This window comes from Lagopus leucura, unplaced genomic scaffold (genome assembly GCF_019238085.1).
Source record: "Lagopus leucura isolate 7727_CA_CO unplaced genomic scaffold, USGS_WTPT01 Super-Scaffold_100021, whole genome shotgun sequence".
Taxonomy (NCBI): domain Eukaryota; kingdom Metazoa; phylum Chordata; class Aves; order Galliformes; family Phasianidae; genus Lagopus; species Lagopus leucura.
This window is the reverse complement of record NW_024962274.1, coordinates 7760845-7781967: the sequence shown is the minus strand read 5'-3', so window position 1 is coordinate 7781967 and position 21123 is coordinate 7760845. Positions and strand designations below refer to the sequence as shown.

Below are 21123 nucleotides of genomic sequence, written 5' to 3'. Positions count from 1 at the left end.
GAGGGTACCCTACAAACAGTCTGAATTCTGTGAGAAAATGACTTGTGGTCTCTGATAACCAGCATAGTTAGAACAAGTAGGGGCTGTGTTACTGTGACTTCTCGTGTTTTCTTTGCCTTATAGCACAGGAAGATTGAAGGAAAAAGCAAGATAGTCTTCAAACCAGTACACATTGTTGCTTGACAAATGCTGCATATTGCCTATGATGGTCTTTACAAACCTTGATATGAAGACTTATGTGGTGCTCAAACTTTTGCTGGGATGTCCAGACCTGCATTGCAATGTTTCCCTTTGTGCCTGTAATGAGACAGCTACTCCCAGGGCAGCTGGCCATCTATTGCAGAGGTGGATGCTCCGTGTTTATACTGTACAATAGTGCCTCTCCAGTGTTCTCCAGCCAGCAGTGCCTGCCTGTTGTTTGTCAGTGAATGTCTCTTCCAAATTCCATTTACAGAAAGCCTTTACATATCGGTCCTTAAGAATTTTTACTCTGTGAACTATGGAACGTATTCTACACATTGTAGCTTTTGACGGCACCAGAAAAATATGACCACCAGTTGTTTCAGTGATAGATGTGGCAAGGTGGTGTGAGATAATAAAGGTTTGTACCAAAGAGCTTTTGTGTGGACTGAAGTTCAAATATTTCTCACTAAAGGGTTTGTAATCCATCCACTGAACTTCAAGGGTCTGACTGAACTCATGAGGGTGCATGAGAGCAGCTGTAAGGTGGTGGCTGTAGTTGTGCTCAGAGCAGGGCAGTGAAGGATTACTTGCTGCAGTCTGCTGGGTGCTCCAGAAGGCTCTGTGGAAGGAGCGGTTGGTGCTGGGAAGGCTGAGCAGCAGCTGTTTGCAGCCAGGAACAGACAGCCAAGGGGATGCAGGGGGCAGAAGGCATCGAGGTGGGTGACCCCTGAAGTGAGTGATGTCAGAGCTTCTAAGCTGAATTCAACTTGAGCTTAAGTGTGAGCTTGAATTCTAGGTCAAACTTGAGGAGTTAAGCTCTAAGTATCTGCACCCCAGAACGAAGAATGAACCCTACAGTCTGCTTAACTCTGGAAACAGGAACTAAGTGGCTGCTTGGGGTAAGTACTGTGTAAAAAGGTATTGTGTTCTTCTATCAGGAAAAGAAGAACCAGCCACCTTAAAGTGGTGATGCAGCATAGCTTTCGTATAAAGAACTCTGGCAATGTTTATGGCAGTAACTGTCCTGGTAAGTATGATTTCCTAAGCCTGGGAAGGGCTGATGGCGTTTTATTACTGCTTTAGTGGTTTATGGAAGGATCCCACCTTGCATCTCTGTATGCACAGAGGCGTAGAATCATACAATCGCTTAGGTTGGAAAAGATCTTAAAGATCATCAAGTCCAACTACGACCTAACCATACTACCCTAACAGCCCTCCACGAAGTCATTATTCCTGAGCATTAAAATGGATAAAATGTGGTAGCCTTGGCTTGCTTTGAAGCAGTCTCATTATGCCTCTGCGTGTGTCTCAGTAGGAAGTTGATTATGGTTTATCCTCAACATCTCAGTTTTGTTGAAGCTAATAAGAAGAACTGAGTGATACCTGAAAGCAAGAAATGGGAAAAAACTGAGGCATGGAGAACAACCGAATCTTCATACACCTTGGAATGCTTCAGAAACACAAATCCTGATGGCAGCTGCTTGCAGCAGGTAAGTGATGTCACTTCGTCCCAAAGCAGGTGGCTCTGTGGCGCTTTGGCAGATGGGAGGCTGCAGGCAGCCCGTCAGCTGCTGTTTCCAGCTGTTGCATCAGTTCTGCGTTGATGCTGCTGAGCACTGCCCGCACTGCAGGGGCTTTGTCGGTTCTACAGCTGCAGAAAAGGAGGATCAGATAAAAAGGGGAAGTTCACTTAAAGTATTAGTGTGCTGGAGAAGTACACCCACCTCAAAATATAAGTAAAAAAGGTGAGGAACTGTATCGTATGCCTTATGGCTGCTTTCCATGCTATAACAGTAAGCATCACAAATAGAGAAAGCTTGTGAAGAGACCTTTGGCAGTGCAAGAGGAAGGGATGGGATCAAGAAAGCATGCTGGTCATGAAGGGGTTCTCACTACCTCTGTGTGTGCTCGCTCTGTCCGGCAGGGCCTGCGCTCTCTCCCAGCTGTGTGAGGGGCTGTTGGTTCCTAAGGAGTTTTTACGGCACCTGCAGGGACAGGCTCATGCGGGAGGGGCGGAGAAGAGAGGCAGGAGCCTCCGCCGTCTGCACAGCTTTCCCGCAGCCTCCTCCGCGTGCCGCTGCTCCTTTCTCTTTTCAAGAAGCAGCGGGGCTGGGGCTGAGCGCTGCGCCTGCGGCCGCCAGGGGGCGCCATAGTGCCGCAGAGGGGCAGCTGCGGGAGAGGCGGCGCGGGGCGGTGCGGGGCCGGGCTCCGCTGGGCTGCGTGCGGGGTGACTGACGGCAGCGTCCTGCACAGGTCGGGTTAACGAGAGGGAAGGGCTCGCCTCGAGCGCCTGCGAGAGCCGGGAGTGCTTTGAGGCAGTTTGCTGTCCTGTGCCCGGACTCACAGCCAGTGGTAAAAGCCCTGTGGTGTAGCGTTAAGTGCTGCTGTTCTCGACTCCGTGAAACGAAGTTTTATCAGCCGTGAACCAGTGATGGAAGAGGCTGTCGTCTGACCATACAGATCTGCTTAGGTGGAAAATATTTGCTTATCTATCCTGTAATACTTGGGTTGGGGAAGTGGGTGCTGTTACAGTGGTGTCATGTGAAGAATGTTGTTCCCATCCATGACCACCTGGAGCCAGGATAACTGGTATCGCTCCCCCTCCAGAGCAGGAAAAGCTTTATTGGAAATCCTGAGGCATGACATGGCATTAGTTCATGAAATTGTGTACCCGGGCACGTGTATTTGCATCTTTTGAGGAATAAGCAGGTGCTACGTAAACATTGTGATGCCAAAGGGCGTCTCACTCAAGTAATGATTGTAAATTAATCCAGTTAGATTACTCAGATTGTGAGAAGCTGTAGTTCCCAGTCAGTCCTTCACCCTTTCACCCCCCCTTCCCGTACGTGTGCTTTGCTGTTCAGATCAGACTGCCTCTTGCCATTCACTCTCATGTCCGAGCGTCTGAGGCGTTGCTGTCTGACACACCAGCAGTGACTTGGCTGCATTCTGGCTCATGTCCTGAAGGAGGGACGCTTTTATGATTCTGTTTCCTGAACTCTTCTTCAGAAGGTTTTCATCCACACCTTCCGAAGCAGAGCATGGGATCAAAGCTGATAAACAAGGGCACTTTATCTTGAAAGGAGGAATCTGACATCTTTTTTATACCTCTTTGCCATGCCCAGCTCTTGTGTCAGCTTCCCACCCCGTGGCAGAGACCAGGAGATGGTGCCACAAGGCCCTGCTCCCATCACTGCTCAGCATTTATTTCCTACCTTCAGGATCAGCAATTCTGCGGCTCGGGGAGATGGTGTGGATGACGGCGGGCCGGCCTGTTACATCAACTGCTCTCAGAGCGGTAGTTGGCAGCGCTAATCTGCATTATGTGGGATTAAACAGGCACAGTAATTAACTTGCATAAGCGCTTTAGCAACTTTTGGCACTTGAATCGCAGCATGTCCTGTCTATGGTGATGCCTATAGCACAGGACAGCACGGTGTGAAGCTGTGCGGGAGAAAACGGAGCTCACATTTCATATGCAAGCAGCACTGAGAAGGAGAGAGAGAGGGAAAAAAAAAGTGCTACAGCCCAGCTCAAATATCCAAGCCTTTTTTTAAGGAGTTAATGTGTGCTGAGCACGTTACAGGTGTGTTAGGAACGCACTGTGGGCACCGCTGTCCTCAGCCCTCTTAGAATCCAAACAGGAAAGATATGTCCATTTCTAATCCTACCTCTTCTCTGTTGTATGGCAGCTCATCTGTGCTGCTAATTCAGACCTGCTTTGAATCAAGCTCACAGCAGGAAGGCCAAAATGCAGTGACTGCAGTATTTTTTCTTTCTTTAAAACATACAGTGCCAGGGAAAAGGTCTTGGAGTCAGCAGGAATAGCTGAGAAGATTTAATGCTCCTCGTATCTAGTAAGGTATCCTTGGTGATATATATGAAGCTTGTTCTAGATTTATGTGAGGCAGAAGTCACTGCCAGGTCATCTGGAATCTGTAGGTTTCAGGAAAAAGTGCTGATCCAGTTTGCTTTGCAGACAACGTGGGCTTTGTTTGTTTGGCTTTCAGATTTGGGGTCCTCTTCAAGCCCTGCAGGATCATTTCAAGACCTCTTTGCTTCTCAGGAAGTGTTCTTTCAGGAGATGGCCTTTTGCAAGGCAAGGCACTTGAAGTTTTCTCACCACCCAGATGGTTCCATACAGCTCCATGTGTTTTAGGAGCAGTTGGAAATATGTGTATTTCCGGAGCCATCAGCTGCCCAAGGTGTGGAGGACTTCAGTGCTGTGCCATCCTCAGCCCTAATTCTGCCCTAAAAACGGGCACTGGCCTTGTGAAAAGCTACTTTAGACAATGGATAATCAGCTCCAGAGGATTCCTTTTCCAGCTGCTGATGGTGTAAGAGCCTCCCTCATATCTGAACGTAAATTTCAATGGGAAAATAGATCTCCTGCTGGCTTTGGGATCCCTTTAGCCAGGGGCTGGTCTGGGACTCAGGATCAGGGTGGACTGGGGAATGGGGAATCAAAGGGCATTTGTGACAGGTAAACCAGAGTTCAGTAACTGCCTTATGGTCAGCCTGGGCCCTCGTCCTGGTGTAAAAGCAGAGGGCAATAAGGTACTGTGGGGGCCTGATCCCAGCGAGCCCTGAGCACCACATCTTTACAACCCAGCGCTGGAAACTGGGCCAGCCAGCAGACTGCAGCTCCTCTCCGTTTGAAGAAAACCACTCATGAGTGTGAAAAGCTCCGATCCTTATCTCTTGTGGGTGTGCTGTCAAAATGACGTGGAGGAGGTAAAAACAGAAAGTGATAGACACCAACCTCAGCCTTCTTCTGTCGGTATTGCTGTTTGCCTGCATGGAGAGGCAGCTCCCCAATTCCTCCTTTGGATGATAATGTTTGTTTTGAAAGCTGGCTTAACTACTAATTGGTATTTTACTTAAGAAACAGGAAAATGAAACACACTGTTTATAGTTAGAGCATTAGTAAAAAGCAAACTATGTAAGAAAATGATCCACGTGAAAGATCAAACCCAGGAAGTATGAATTAACATAAGATGACTTTCAGGTTTAGCTAATTGTTTCACTAGCTGGAATCCTGAAGACTTGCCTTGCTTCTACAACAATCTCTTCCACAGATTCTGGATGTCGATAGGCTGGCACTCCAAACCTGTGGGGAAAGGGTAGGTGCATGGAAATCCCCACTTTTAAAAGGTTTCTTGTCCTGTTTGTCTGCAGTGCTTCACGGTGGCAGCTGGTTATTGGTGCTGACACATCTGTATGGCACTGCTGTCAGCTCTGCTGATATTATATATGATGTGTCCTTTTCAGTATTCAAAGGATATTCTTGCAGTGCCGTGTGACCTTATTGCTGTATTTTTTTTGTGTGGGATTTCATAGTGCATGATGGTAAGTGCTGGAGAAAGCAGAGAAGAGTGTGACGTTGGCTCTGTTTAGAATTGCTAAAAAGACCCATCGTGCTTAGCACACAGTAGCATCAAAACTTCAGGTTCTGCCTGCAGTGAAGGTGGGATCGTGGGGCTTTCATGACACCGGCCTCATTTTAAATGATAGCTTTTCACCAGCTCTCCTGGTTCTCTCTGTAGGCTCCCACAGCCTAACTCAGTGTTGTAGAAAGCAACCTTGGGATTGCCATTGCCCTACTGCAGCCCAGACCAACCACACATAGGTGAATGTTCTGACACAGAACCGTGATTTCGGCTGCTGTCAGACCATTCCCCTCCAATAAAGGTAAGTGAATGAGGACTGAACAAATTAATTCAGCAGTGTTAAATCTCAGCCCTAACGTGGTGCAGTCCAATGCAGAGGCAGGCTGTGTTGGCAAGTCTGGGTGTTCTCACTGCTCACTTGTTGCTTGTGCCTCTTCCCCGATGGGAAGCCACATCTTGTTTCTTTTTGGCACTGAGCCATGCTGATGGGACAGCTGGGTGAAGTTCTGCAAGGGGGGAAACTGCACGGAGCCTGAGATGTGGGCCTGTGCCACTGGCTAAGGGAGAGCAGCATGGCACAGCCTGCTGAGCTTGTGCTCCAGTTCAGTTTCACTTAGGAGATGAGCTGGAGAGAAGGCACATAAATACCAGCAGCAAGCATGCTGTTGGCAGGCAGCGGCACAGAGCACGGTGCTGACTCACAGGCGGCCCCAGGTGCCAGCAGGGCCATGCTGGCTGTGGGGTGCATCGCTCACACAGGTGTTTGCTCATGTTCCTGAGCTGGGCTGTGAATCCCTTGGATCAGCAGCAGCCAGGGCCTGGTGAAGCCAGCAGAAGCGTGGCTCCAATGAGAAAGGTGTAACTGTGCTTTTTAGCTAACTTGTGTTGCATCTAATTGAACCTGCTGCAAGGGAGAAAGGCTGATCTTAAGCTGATAATTCCGTGTTTAGATGTGACTTAAAATAACTGGCTTAGAGGAGAAGCAGTGCCTCCACTGATCCCAGTGAGAAGTTTTCTTCTGCCAATGCTGGCCACAGGTCCCAGAGAACAGGGAATTACTGCTCTGAGTGACATCAAAGGCCAATTATCCCATCTTTCTGTCACCCACTGAAGAACCAAACTAAGACCAACAGTGAGAATTAGTGCAAGCCAACAGGAGCAAGGGAGCTGGGATCGGTCTGTAGCACTTCTCCTCCCAGTTCCAGCCACCCAGATTTGGCAGGATGTTGCAGCAGAGCTGAGGGCAGAGAGCAGCCATTGAGCTGCGGTCATTAAAGCTGTTGTGAAGAGGGGCTATTACCACAGTTAGTGCCAACGACATGGGATGTGGATGCATGAGCTTCCAAAAATGGCATCCAGCTTTCTGTGTCAGTACAGGACATTTGCAATTCTTACTGTCACATTTGGAAATTTTAGCTCCTGGAGGAAAAATAAAAACACAGAGGGGAGCTGGCAGTGAAGGCACGGGATGAATCTTTGCATGCTAAGCTGCTCTGTTGGCATGAACACATCTCCATGCACTCGAGAGCTACCAATCTGCATCCTTGTTACTCATCATCATGTGTCTAACCATAAGCTTGTTTTCAGTTACGTGGCAGCAGAAGCATGCACGTTGTTTTTCAAGTATGAAAATGCCTTTTCCGTGTGGTTGGTGTCTTCTGTGCTAATTTGCTGACCTCTAAACTTTGATCCTAGTCTAGTGCAACGTTGTGAGATCAAGGGCACTGCTGCCTTCACAATAAGTGATGGGGACAGGGAAGAAAAAGGGCAAAGGTGAGTGATAGCAGGGGTTGCAGCAGCTGAGATACGTGCATCTGAGTTATCTGCTCGAGCGGGTAAAGTTGTTCATGAGGACTGCAGTTCTTCCAGGGAAGGAAAAGCAGGAGATGAAGCAGAATTTTCAGGTGACCCAAAAAGTGCAGTCGAAGAGGAGGGGTACCTGGTTGTTGGCCTCTCCTTCCTTGGCACCAATTTCGCTGTGTTCTTTTAAAAGAGCTTTTGTTGGAACATAACACGTCTGCCTGGAAATGCCAGCGGCAGTTCTGCTGTCTGCGTGTTCAGCAGGGCACAGCTGCAGGCCTGCACAGCTGGCATGCAAACGCGGCTTCTCTGGCACTTACGTTAGTCAGTTCCCATGATATCATTGCATATATATATATTTCCTAAATCAAGGCCTGGGTTCTGTGGGCTACAAGAATTTCTTGAAGGCCACTTTGTAAGTCTACAATTAAAGGAATATATATTTACTCACACCACAAACAATCTGAAAAAGTGTAGTAGTGTATTTAAGATCTCATTCCTTCCATTCTGGGTTCTGAGCCTGTCAGAACGTCAGACTTTGTTTACACAAGCACTGAAGTCTTATTGCTGGTTTTTGGGTTGGTTTGTTTTTGTTTTTTTTTGTTGTTGTTCCCAATGAAGACTGAGTGTTTTGGAAGCAGTAATGTTTTTCAGCAGGGTTGGAGATCATTTGGTGCTTTAGAGTGAGGCGTGTGGCTACTCAGTATTACTCTATGAAAGATAATTGCTAAATGTAATATAAAATTAGCACATAAGGGCAATGGGGTGTAATCTGCTCCGTGCTGCATGATGCTTTGTATATTTGCAGAGCAGCACTAACCAACATCTCAATTCAGGCTGCAAGCTGCATTTTCTCTTGCTTAAAAAATAACTGCTTTTTTCATGGCACGATTGCTGTGCTGTTGGTTGTCACCTTCAGAGCTGTGTGCTGAGAAAGGGCTGGAGTAAAGAAAGTCTTAGGAGTTCATGTGTTGCTGCTGCAAGCAGTTCAAGATAGAAATATAGTTCAGTTAATCACCTTTTTTTTTCTGTTTTGTTCTTTGAAATATTTTATATTGCTATAAAATCTGTTATCCTTTACACAAGAAAAAGAAGGAGATACATATTTAGGGCTTTTAAAATTCAGTTTAATAACTGTTCTCGGTGATCTGCCATGCTTTCATTGGCTTGGCAGGAACAAAGCAAAGGGCACCTGATGGCAGCTCTTCCAGCTGATCGTATCCCAAAGGCATCTGGATTTCACACACACATGAGATGTTCCACCGCGCGCTTTTGGTGACTGCATTCATTGTTCACCATTGCATGTACACCACTACCAACTACAGAATCACAGAGTACTGCTGTCTTTTACAGATTTAAAACCTTGAAAAAGCGGTGCTTCAATTTATTCAGAGAGGCCTGTGTGCTAAAACAGTTTGCAGCCATCTCTAACAAGTTAGCACACTACAGAACTAATTGCTCAAACACAGGAGACAGAAGCGTAGAATGCCTTTTTTTATCAGGTCCAAGACCTTACACCTGTGCATATTTTCAAGGAATCAATAAAACTTTTATCCAGGCCTCCAGAACGCGTTGTCCACATTCAGTTAAGAAGCATTCACCACCTAACGCTCCCCGGTGAATTGCAGTACTTCACTACAAGCAAAAACAGTGCTGCTCCCTGAGCTCGCGTCAAATGTGGAAGACAAGGCAGCTGACTCAGTAGGTGCAGCTGAGCTCTGCAGTCTCTCTCAGAATGTCTTCCAGGAGCAGAACAGGTTGTGTAAGAACATGACCTGGGTGAGCTGCGCTAATTAGAACATTTGAAATTCCAAACTTTTGTCTCAGCTAGAGAAACGGATGAGACAAAATGTCTGTTAAAGGCAACCACAAGAACATTAAAAGAAGTGCAGATATAATGTAAAATGCTGTTAGTAACCAGGTGATGACAAGCTAAAGTGTGTTCAATTCTTCGCAAGCTGTCATAGCACGAAAGGTTAATAAACTAAACCCACACCTGCTGTGTTTCTGGAAGGTCTCTGAATGCCTGTACCGTCATGCTGTCAGATGGCAGCTGGCTGCGGAGGAACGCAGCACTCCTTGTCTGCGCGGTGTGTCTGAAGACAAGCCCAAAATGGATTTTGTGAGCAATTTATAGCTGGCAGAGGATGAAGTCACGTTTGTTGTTTTGCCAATGGTAATGTGCCTTTGGACTGGGGTTAGAACTTCTCGGTATCTCCAGCATGCAGCGATCAGCAGGACATACAGCTCGTGTTTAAGGCGCATCACCCCTTCGGGACTTCAGATTTCTTTGAGTCACGGCGTTCTCCCGCAAGTTTGGACTCCTGCAGATCTTTGGTCTCTTAAGGTAAATGGATGGGGAAACAAATCTTTAAAAGCATTAACTGCACGTACAAGCTGTTGTTTCTGAGTTGTTATACGTATTCTCACACACTCAACTTTCATTTCTCAGAAATGCTCGTGTGCTGGAAATATCAGAAGAGATAAGAGGAACGTCGTGCAGTGTTTTGAAGAACACACGTGATTCACTATCCGGCAATGCAAACACTTTGTAGGGGTGCAGATCACGGTATGTGGATGTCCTCGTTTATCTGCTGGTAAGGAAGCGTGGTTGTAGCCTTCCTCACACATGAATTGTCTGCCTTAACCTTAATCCTCCTAATCTTTAGACCTTTCCTGTGTCAGGAGAGGATGAGTTCCTCATGTGCTCTCAGATATTACTGACCTGTTTTCCTGAAACCCAAGCCACCCTATATCTGAACTTGGAGTGTTGTATCACTTTAATCATGAAGAGATCAATCTGTCTTCCATTATTTATGCCTTCTCAGATTTACTTCAGAGTGATGCCAAGATGTAGGAGCATAAAATCATATTTTCATTATTGTACCTTCCAGTGTAAATTCTTGAACAAGACTTTTATCTTAAATCCTCCTGCAATTCTCTGAATATTTTCCTTCATTTCCTGATACTTTTTAATTTTACATATATACATTCTGATGTTACTGCGAGCGCTCAGCTCTGCATTAGTAACTTTTCAATATGCTTTTACAATATAGCATAGAATGCTGGCATGCATGTATCAGTATTGATTTAGAATTTATTAACAGCGATCCCCTTCTTCTACTGCAGAAAAACAACCTTAAAATTTATTGAATTTTGTAATTACTTTTTATTAGGAACAGAAAATCTATCTGCAATTGAAGTTCTATTTCATTGCCTGCTATCTCTGATACCAGATTTTCAATGACTAAGTAATCACAGTGAAGGAATGGAGTACATACATCAATCGAAACTTCAGTAAATCTCCTGGTATCATTACTGAGGAGTAACTTGAAGAGTGAAGATTCCCTTAAGCAGTAGATTGAATCATTTATCTGAGGTAGTCAGCAGGGAGCTCTGTAAATATAGAATTGAGCAGATCTGACATTCTACTCAGTGCTGCCCAGAAGAACCTATGGACACGGAAGTCCCTGAACAATTGCTGTTTTTACACACATGCAACTGACATAAATTAGTTCATAAGGGAAGGGCTAACTTTTCTTCCTCCCACTGCTCCCAGCACATCTCAGGTCACCTACTCTGCTGCTGCGTAGCTCCAGCTTCCAGCTTGCACTCTGCATGGCCTGCAGAACTGCACACCTCTGCTGTAGCCCTGACTTAGGGTAGGATTTGCTGGTCAAGCTTAGTCAAATCCCTGTGATAGCTTACTTTCCTTGATTCTGGAAGGGGGAGAGTGGCTGCTCCTCCTACACTCAGCTCGCTGAAAGGCAATCATTTGAAGTTTCACAGCTTTATTGAAGCAGTGCTGCCCTTCAGTACAAAGGAAAGCCAAGTGTAGTCCATGAACTTATTATTTGCAGACTAAATTTCATGGGTATTAGAACGATTGATTTGTTATGCCAAAGTGAAATCAGATGCACGTGTTAGAATTCAAACAACTCCAGATTCAAAATCAATTTCATACATGAACGCAAAACGCGGTTTGAATGGTCAGAGCCTGGATGTATTGATCAACAGCACTCTGGTCTCTGTGAGTCACCCAGAGCTTGAGCTTTACAGCCCAGACCTGGCACTCACTGCAACAGCTTTCCTTTCTAAAAGACACTTTTGTTTCTTACACATTACATGAGAGAACAACTGTCTGCTCTTAGAGAACTCCTTGTTTTTTCCAGGAAGAATTTCTCTATAATTATATGATCCTGATGGACTCACCCTGCACAAATGATTTTGCAGCTTGCTTTAAACTTCAGGCAGAACTCTAAATCCTTTCAGTCCTACTTTCATAATTCTGTATGAATTTCCAGGATAACCACATTCACCATAAGGTAACTTACTGTTATTATACTTAGTCACAAGATTGTGTCTGCATAAATGTGCTGTGCTCCATCCAAAGCATCTGTGTTACTTACCTTCACCTAATAACCTGGAGAAAGAAAATTATTCATTCACCCTTGTTTCACTTTTCAAGTTTGAGTTTTTCTTGTTGGTAAAGATTCCCTTAATTACATCTTTGAAGCAATGTTATATAAATATGATGGGGGTAGCAGTGATTTCTGTCATGAAATTGTTACACAGACTTGCAAATGTGTTGGGAGGGTTACCTTGGGGATTCTGTTTGCACAGAAGACATAACAAGTGGGGGACGCTTTCCCCAGTGACATCTCGGGCTACTCATCAAGTTACAGTGTTTCCCAAACTGTGGAGAGCTCAGTAGTTTTCCTCAATTAGTTTTCTCCAATAACCCAAAATATCTGACTTGCACAAGAGCTTGAATTTAAGCTCCTGTTTTGGAAACTCTTGGCCACTTTTATTTCCTGGTTGAAATCTTGCACTGTAAAATGCTTTTGCTTCGTGAAAACATTGCACAGTAATTGACTAAAGAAAATCCACTAAATAAAGGCAAAATGTCAGAAGCCTTTGTAGCTTTCACTTGCTACAGCAGGAAGGCACACTTTGATTATTTGAGCCACTCGCTGTCTCATTACAAACAAGTTATCATCAACTCCATCTGTAACACTGCTTCATTACTGTGCTTATTCATTCAGAATTGTGGAAGAAAGCAAGTCTGCCCTGGGAGCGGCCTTTTCTCAAATTGCAGGTGGGCGCAGGGTCATCTGGACAAGTCTGCTAAGTCTCATCAATGCAGTTTAACAACCCAGATTTCCCAGAGCTGGGCAGGCTGGCAGTCACTGCTGTGCAGGTAACACAGGATGCTGCGGCACCCAGTGCTGCCTTACCTGTAGTGGCAGCAGCTCTGCAGCCTTAAACCTGTGGCACGCCTGGGAGAGCCGAGGCTGCAGCAGGCTGCGGTGTGCCTGCAGCACCCATGTGCGTGGAATGCAGCTGGGACATGTGGCAGGTGTGTGCATGTGAACGCTGCATGACTGACCTCAAATATGGGCTATGGGCTCAGACCTGGGCTTGGCCAATTCCATCATTGTTGTTTTTGGAGCCTGTAAGGATCACCTTTCTTCTGCAGGCTAAAGCCCCACTGTTCATTGTTAGATGCTTGTGATTTCTCTTGGCTGACTTGGTGCTGTCAGAGTTTCACTGGCCTAGAAAATGACAGGAGGCTTTTGAGCAAGAAAGATCAAGAGCAGAAATAAAATCTATTTTTAATCCTGCCTCTATTTTCCATGGGCCATACAGTTTCTCATAGCGTGGCAGTTCTGGAGCACGTGGTGACACAGAGCGCTCCTCGTGGGTTGTTGCACAGATTCACATGCTTTCCCCCAGCTGGAAATTTCAGTCTGGAGGAGGTTATCGTACTGCTAATACTTACATGGCACTCTGATTTATTGCAGTAGGTTGGCAATATATATGTAGTAACAGAAAACATAAGAGAGGCATTTAAAGAAGTACTGGAGCATTAACAAAGCTGAACCACGTCAAGTGATGATGAATTTTACACTGCACCCTTGATCACCCTGTTATTAATGCCATCAATCTCTCTCTGTGAAAAGTGGCAGCACTTATTAGCTCTGGCTACGACCACAATACCAAATGTTCTACTAAATAATTAATCATTTGAGGTATGATGCCACAGTTTGCCTCTTTCCAATTGAACCGTATCAACTTACTCATTTGTTCCTTTATTTGGAATCAAAAAGCTTCACGGGCAAAAATGAGTCAAATGTACTGATATGTACGTGCAGACTATTCAGCATAGAGATCTCATGCTGTTTCTTCCAGGAAAAGCAAAAAGCCAAAAATCAAAAGACAATCCATCCTTTAAAACAACACCCCCAAATTAATAGTTCTGGGAATGATGACCTTAGGAACATAAGCCGTCCCTGCTTCCAGAGCCCCATCCCAGATGGCTTCCCCTGCTTCTGCACCATCAGTTCAATCCTGTCCCCATTTTAAGAGGGCATCTGGAATGCCACACTACCAGGATATCCTTAGAGATGGAACCCTGCAATGCTGATTTGATTGTTTAATTAAAAAAATCGGGGGGTAAGTGCCTCCTTTGATAAACTGGTTATCGTTTGTAGCTAAGACAAAATAGGTTCCAAACAAACAGTTTAAAAACATTGTCTTCTTTTTAGCTAAAGTTCATTTAATTTAGAGTAAGGGTACATTAATTTGTTGTGCTCAATTATGCAGTGAGTCATGGAGAAAGATTACTAATTATAGGGTCACTGATTTTTCACAAGTTTGAAGGCACACAGAAGAAATATATTCTATTCAGACCAAGAGGTTTGTCCTACCCAAGTCCTTCTTTAATCGTCCCTGCTGGTTCACATAAGTCAGTTTGGTTTTAGTTTCAATGTATGTATCTTCTTGAAGTGCTTAATTTTGTTTGTGTTCCTCCAGGGAATTTTAGCTAAAAGCTTTCACATCTGTTATATCTGTGACACTGTTTTTTCCCCCTCTGGCTTCTTCCTCAGTATCAGTACACAGCAGTCTGCTCATCAAAGATTAATGCCAACCTTCCACATGCATTTACCCATTCATAGACTCTCCTCTTTCAGTGTAGCTCTTTGTTTTTGTTAATTCCCACTGGATACTAGTTAGAATTGGCCACATTTAACAAGATAACATTGGTTCTCTGTTCTCTTTCCCGATGAGTCAGTTGACTGCATTTCCTAATCAGTATTTTCATAAGCAATCTTCCCTGCTAGTTACTACTTGCTATTCATCCTCGGTTGTTGATCAAAACATATGGCAGTGTTCCTTTCCCCTTGACTGGATGCCTGGAACTTTTAGAAGTGAGAATAGCTAATGAGTTTTGCTGACTGGAAATTAAAAACAATAAACAAGCATTTGTGAATACATCAGTGCAATCTGTAGCAGCCATTAAGGATTTTGCAGCTACTCCTTAACTGCCTGAATGCTCTAGGGTGACACAAAAGCTTTTTAATTGCCTTTAATTGTGCTATTGTGTCTTTTTTTATATATATAAATCAGCTAATATTTTTACTTGGTAGTTCTTATCGTTGTATGTAGTTTATATATGAAAGGTCACAACCTCCCACAGTCACCTTGTCTTATCACAGTGTCTTACCACAGTCACAGTGTCTTATACATTTTGTGTTTTATACAGTGTCTTCTACAGTTTGAATTTCCAATTAGAAACGTGGGTTATCAATCATTCTGTATGTGATCATCGGTTCCTATAAATCCCCAAGTTCTTTAGTTTTCCTATGGGTATTCAGCATAGAGTTGAACAAGAAAAGTGTTACGGTGTAAAGCACTCATTACATTGATATCCTCCCAATCCTCCGCATCTTTCCTATGCTTTACCAAACTGTTTCAGTTAAAAGGTATGATACAATCAGTGAAATCAATATAAGCTTTGCCTGTACTAGATGTTAAACATCAGGAATCTATAAAGATGCTCAAGAGAATGCTGAATACATGTAGACATCTGTTTAAATCAATATGCTGTCACGTATACAAATATATATGTGTAAATGTGTATTTAAACCTTTGGTGTCTCTAACTCCAAAGTTGCTTAATCAGCAGGGACTGCAGATAATCTTTCACCTCTGATGCTGAGCTGTGAGTGAGAAACTGCAAGGTGTGCAGGAACCAAGTTATCTAGCTTAGACTTTTGCCTTCGGCAGCTGTCAGCACTGAGCGGTACAGAGGGCAGTTTAAGGGATATCACTGCAGACTAATGGAATTGGACACAGTTGAGCCTTTTTAATCAGAACTCCTTAAAAATTGACTTGAACGCTGGTGACTGAAAGCTTCAGGACCAGTCAAGATCTCCTCATTCTTTGTAAGTGTTTTTGTTGTTATTTGAACAGCTGAGTTCTGTCTAAATAATCTTAAGATGTGGTGTGCACTGGACAGATTTTGGGGACATAAGAAGTGCTCTTTGCTGAATGTCCTGCACGTAGGACATCCAGGTGGGGTTTGACAGTTGGTACTTCCAGGGCAAGGGAAGTACTTCAGTTGCTTTGGTTTCCATAACAACCTTGTGAGATAATCAGCTGCAGGCATGGAATAATCTACGTTATCCGCAGATGCTATCTCACTGAATACTTCAGTAATGTTCAGATCTAGCAGTTTAATAAGGGTCATGTTTAATTGCAAGTTGTGCATTTCATGCATTTCTCAAAGAGAGGTCTTTGCTAGGCACTGTAGTAATTGCCAGGAGCAAACATGTGAACAGAGGATTCAAACTTAAGACTCAATGCCGAGCAGATGAGCTCTGCCCCATGCCACTATCCAGTGTTAAACCTCCCATTTCCCTTCACGTAAAATAGCTTTTGTAGCGTTATCCTGAAAATTCTTTGTCTGGAATGAAATGTCAGAGATTACATGGCAGTGTAGGACTGCTTCCAGTGTATTAATATTCACATCATATTCATTAAGTTTACTTTGTCTCTACTGACGTAAGTGAAACCACTGGCAGAAAGTGATGTGAATTCTCTCCTGTAGCAGAAAGGCCCATGTTTGCCATCTTCGAAAAACAGTTTCTTCTCCTTCCAAAAGTACTTTTCCTTTTCCTGTTTTTTCTTTCTTTCTTCTTCCAGCAAGCATGAAACTTTTAAACAGAACCTTTCTGTGCTCCTAACCCTATTTCAGCTATTTCAGCTAGCATCTTTTTTGGTTGCGTAGTTCATAACCTTTGTAGCTCAGTTATCTCCTGTGGATAATATTTCCCACTTTTTAGAAGCCAATGGTCTTCTCTTGCATTTCAGTTCTAAATACTTGGAAGCATTTTTTCCAGTAACCGAGGTGACTTCTGTTGCTCCACGGATCAGAAGTGTCTACTCTGTTAATTAACTTCCAGCAACACTCGGTATGTTCCTGCCACTCCAGGGCTCCACGCACAACCAGAAATGTGAACCTTCTATCACGAAGGGCCATTTGCAGGATTTGGAGGTGTTTGCACGGACAGGTCTTCAGTAACGGCCGGCAGGAACCGAGCCCTGACCAAAGCCTGCTCCGTCAGCCACAGCCGCCACGACAGCTGACGTCAGGCTGCCTGCGCCCGGCCGCTCACAACGCGGGCCCCGCAACCTCCCCGCGCCTCACAGCCGCGGGACCGCCGCGCAGGCGCGGTGCGCAGCTCGACCCCTCCGGCTGCCCGGCCCCGCCTCCTGGCCCCGCCCAGCGCCGCGCCGCGCCTGACCTGTAGTAACCCCGCTTCGCCTCACCCCCCCCCGCCGCCATTCCTGCGGAGCCCGGCCCCGCGCGCCACCGCCCGGCGGCCAATCGGGAGGCGCCCAGCCGCATACGGGATGAGCGCGCCCGGCGGCGGGCGGCCGAGCCGGGGCTGAGCCGAGGGGTACGCCGGGACCCTCCGCCCGCGGGCAGCGCACCGGTGAGTGTCCGGCGGCCGGGCGTCCTCGTAGCGCCGAGCGGAGCGGGCGGCGCGGGGCCTGTAGCAGCTCCCGGCGGGGTGGCCTCACGGCGGCCATCCGGGCCGGAGTGGTGCTGAAGGTGCCGCGGCGGCGCGGCGGGTCAGGTAGGGCTGGACTGGGCTGGGCTCGGCTCCTCCAGGGGCGGCGTGCGCTGCGCTTTGTGTGGGGCGTCCGGAGCGGCGGTGAGGCCGGGCCGGGGCAGGTGGCGGTTCGGGGCCGGCTGTGCCAGCGTGGCGGGCGGCGGGCTCTGGCTCGGATTCTGGATCTGGCTGCGGCGGCCCCCGGCCCGGAGCTGCCCGCTGGGAGCGCATCGCGTGCGGGCTTCGTTGTGCGGTCCGAAACGCGCCGCCTGCGGGAGCCCAGCGGCTGTGCGCGCTGCCGGCCCGTGCTGCCGTGCTGCCTTCGCATTCCGAAGGGCTCCGTGCTGCTGCGGTGTGTGCCGCGGTCAGCCCGCTGGGCGCTGCCTTTGGCAGAGGTGCGCGGACAGGAGCGCGTTCCGGGGCCTCGGCCGTCGCCGTGAGCAGCGCCGGGCTCGGGCCGTGCGAGCTGGGCACGGAGCTTCTACAGTCACGAGGCAGAAACCGCCGGGAAAATTAGAACCGTGGGCTGCATGAAGGCAGCTGGAAGGAAGCATTGCTGGGTTGTCTTCTGAGCTTTTTGAAGCAGAACCCTCCCCAAAAAAGCCCCACCACTATGTAACTTTATATGTAATGGCATGTAATCAGAAATGGTGGGTGCCTAATCAGGTTTTGATGTGTCCTGAAAGGAAGGCAATAATCTGGGTGAACCCGTGAGACTTGATGTCCATTGCTATCTGTACCACAGTGAGCTTGAATGTCATATTTGCATGTCCTGCATGCCATGAGAAGGTGAGGAAAAGCATTGTTGCTCCTGGTGGTCACTTCATCATGTGTGCTTCAGGAGTGTCTGAAGCTGAACGCTGTGACCCAAAGGCTTACTTCCCTCTGTATGTTTGTGGTTGTGAGTCCCTAGAAACAAGAGGTAGAGCCATATCTGATGCTTTGTTTGATGTTGATGGCTGTCTGACAAACAGGGATAAACCTTGTGGCTCTGCTGTTCCCTGTGCTCAAGGTAGCTGAAGGGCATTGGGCACTTTGGTACAGGTCTGCTTCTGGTGACTGCTCAGAGCAGCTGGCTTCTTACTACTAGAAACAATGCCACTGGAAGAGAAGCAAACCTGCCACACTTGTTATAAAATAGTCTGTTTGATCCACAATAAGCTGTCACTTGTTTCTGAGAGTTATGTTGTCTCCAGGCGTCCCATTCTGCTCAGAGTGATTGTGAAAAGGATGAACCCTCAGCAAACAGTGACATCAGCTGATACAGGATATTTCACAGTTGTGTGTCTTGCTGGTGTGCTGTGATGTTTTCAGAGAGAGCTGGCTTCGGGCTGGGGCAGGATCTGTGCCTGGTGGCTATGCACAGGCCTTGGGCCGTGGGGTGAGCTGCCAGGGCACAGGTGCTGGTTCCTCTTCTAAGAATGGTGAGGAGTGCTTCTGTCTCTTTACTCTGTCTTGCTTGTGTGAAGGGTCCTAATTACGTAAGGCTGCTTGAGCAGAGCATCTTGGGATGAGTGTGCTGGCACATATAAGTTCTCAATTTAGGGTGCTTTTATAAAACTGTAATACTGATTTCTGTTTGAGGAACTTCTCAAATGAGGAGATCTGGCTCAACTGGAATCGTTAGAAACACCAAAAGGGCTCTTAATTGATAAGATTGATAGTCTTTGAAGAACTGGATGTGATGTCTTTGTGCGCTCTTATTTAAGACACGATCGCAGCCCGTGTTTACTGCTGGTCTGGGGCTTTTACTTTTCCTTTCAACAAACCAGTGAATAGTTTGAGCTATAATCATACTAAAGACCAAATCTTTATCAAAGGATCAGGAACAAAGCAGCATGTGTGGCTTAGGACCAAATGTGAGAGAACTGTGGGTGGAGCATTCATGTTCAAGGAGACCCAGGTATGGAGTTGTGTTCCAGAGGAGAACATGAAGAATTGGGTCCTGAATTGTTTAGAAATCTGCTTTTTGTTTAAAAGTACTTTTTTTTTTTTTTCCAGTGGAAGAGTAACAAAATCAAAACTTACCTTGACAAACTGCTGCTTCTCACCACAGTGATGAGACCAAAGGAGTAATGCAGCCTAAAGTGGTGCTGCTGGGCCTTACAGACGGGGTTCAGGTGGCTGCAATTACACCGAATCCACTTTTCCCAGACCATGGAGAAATCCAGTTGTTTTTGGAGAGCAGTTCAGAGAATTTATGTAAGATGCTGAATGGGGAGCTGACTGAAAGCCAGCTAATAAGAAATAGGAGGCAGAAGGATTTATGTGGAATTTAGGGCATCTGAATATGGCCCTAAGATGCGACTTAGTACTACTAAGTAAGGTGTATTAACACTAAGAAGACTTGGCTTTGATTTCTATCCATTTCGTGTGCTGTCGGTTACTAAGCAAACTCACCCTTTGCAGGGCTGTCCTGGTGGGGTGCAGCCCTGCAGCCCTACCACTGGGTCTCACCTGATGTCCCTGTGGCAGCAAATCATCCCCTTCCTCATGGCTCCAGAGCGTTGCAGTCCCATCTCCTTCCTTGGAGTTTTCGAGATGTAATTGTGCAAAGCCCTCAGAAGGGAGGTCTCATCCCCTGGGTCACCCTGCTTTGAGCTGAGGGTGGAACTGAAGATCCCTGCAGTCCCTTCCCCTCATAGTCACCCTGAGTCTCCAGGTAGCTGCTGCCTGCATGGTGGAAGTCTCTGAGCCGCCTTATTGAGAGCTGTGTGCTGTTCTGCAAAGCAGGTTTATTTCTTGTACTTGCAGGAATATTGCAAGCACTTCAGGCAATCTTAAGAGGCTCTCAAATGGCAAGGCGTTATTTGTTTAATTTTGCAGTTAGAGTTGAAAGAACTGCTCTCCATTCTGAGATCCTGATCTACATGGTGGCTTGCAGTGTAGTAAGGCCTGAAGGGCCCTTGAAGATTTCAGTACTCTGCTTCAAGGTGCACTTTTGAACATGTTGAAAGAAATGAGCTGGACAGGCTGTATCCCAGTTGCACCTCCTGCATGACCGTTATTAAATCCAGGGCTACAGGTGAAACAAAAATTGAAATCTCCGAAGAAAGCTCAAATCTCATTCTGCATTTGCTTCTAGATCAACTAGGGAAATACTATTCAGAACTCGTGAGTTGTTTTGCAGCAGTCTCCATTGATTCTTGGGAAGGAATTGCCTTCACAAGTGCCTCCTTGTCCCATGAACGAATCCCCAGTCGTAGTGCTGTTTGGTGTATGTAATCCCATAAGAGGAGGTGGCAGTTTGTCAGCACACGTGTTTTGGGAAGTCGTGTGTCAGTGTTTGTGATGGTTGTCATTTAGCAAGCCATGCTACCTCATTACAACATCTGATGTGGGACAGACCGGCTTCTCAGTTTCATTAGTTTCCTGAAAAGCAGGGAAGATAATGCAAGGCTTATCAAAAGTTACTGAATTGTGGCTTTTCACAGTCAAAAGCAGCAATAACTAAGTGCAAGCCTTTCCCTATTTCTCTTAAAAATTGGAAATGCGATACTCTGTTATTGAGTACTGTGTAAGCATCATCCTTGCTTGGAATGCTTATATCCACTAGATTAAGCAGTGTAAGACCTGGATGGGGGAAGAGATGACTTTGTGTTGATTAAGCAGTGAAATAGCAGTGGTACTGCAAATCCCATGTCCTGTCCCATATCTGTTTGCTGCTTTACATTCCTGTCTCTGGAAAACACTTCATTCTTCTGTGATAAACCCATTGTAAATGGAAAGTAGAAATGCCATCTAGCAACAACTTGCCTGTATCTTCAGAGAGAAAAGTATTCTTCCTTTCTCATCTTGCTCTCCAGAGCAGGATGTAGAACTTGCTATGTTTTATGCAGGTTGACAATT

General features: G+C 46.1%; 1 protein-coding gene across 1 annotated transcript in view; it reads left to right on the top strand.

The window, feature by feature from the left end:
* The first annotated feature begins 17085 nt into the window (after positions 1-17085).
* The window catches only part of ACSL3 (acyl-CoA synthetase long chain family member 3), a 44221-nt gene continuing 40183 nt past the window's right edge, over positions 17086-21123 (top strand). Inside the window, exon 1 of the mRNA XM_042878461.1 lies at positions 17086-17154. The gene's annotated coding sequence lies outside the window, so the exon portion shown is untranslated. The remainder of the gene's footprint in view (positions 17155-21123) is intronic.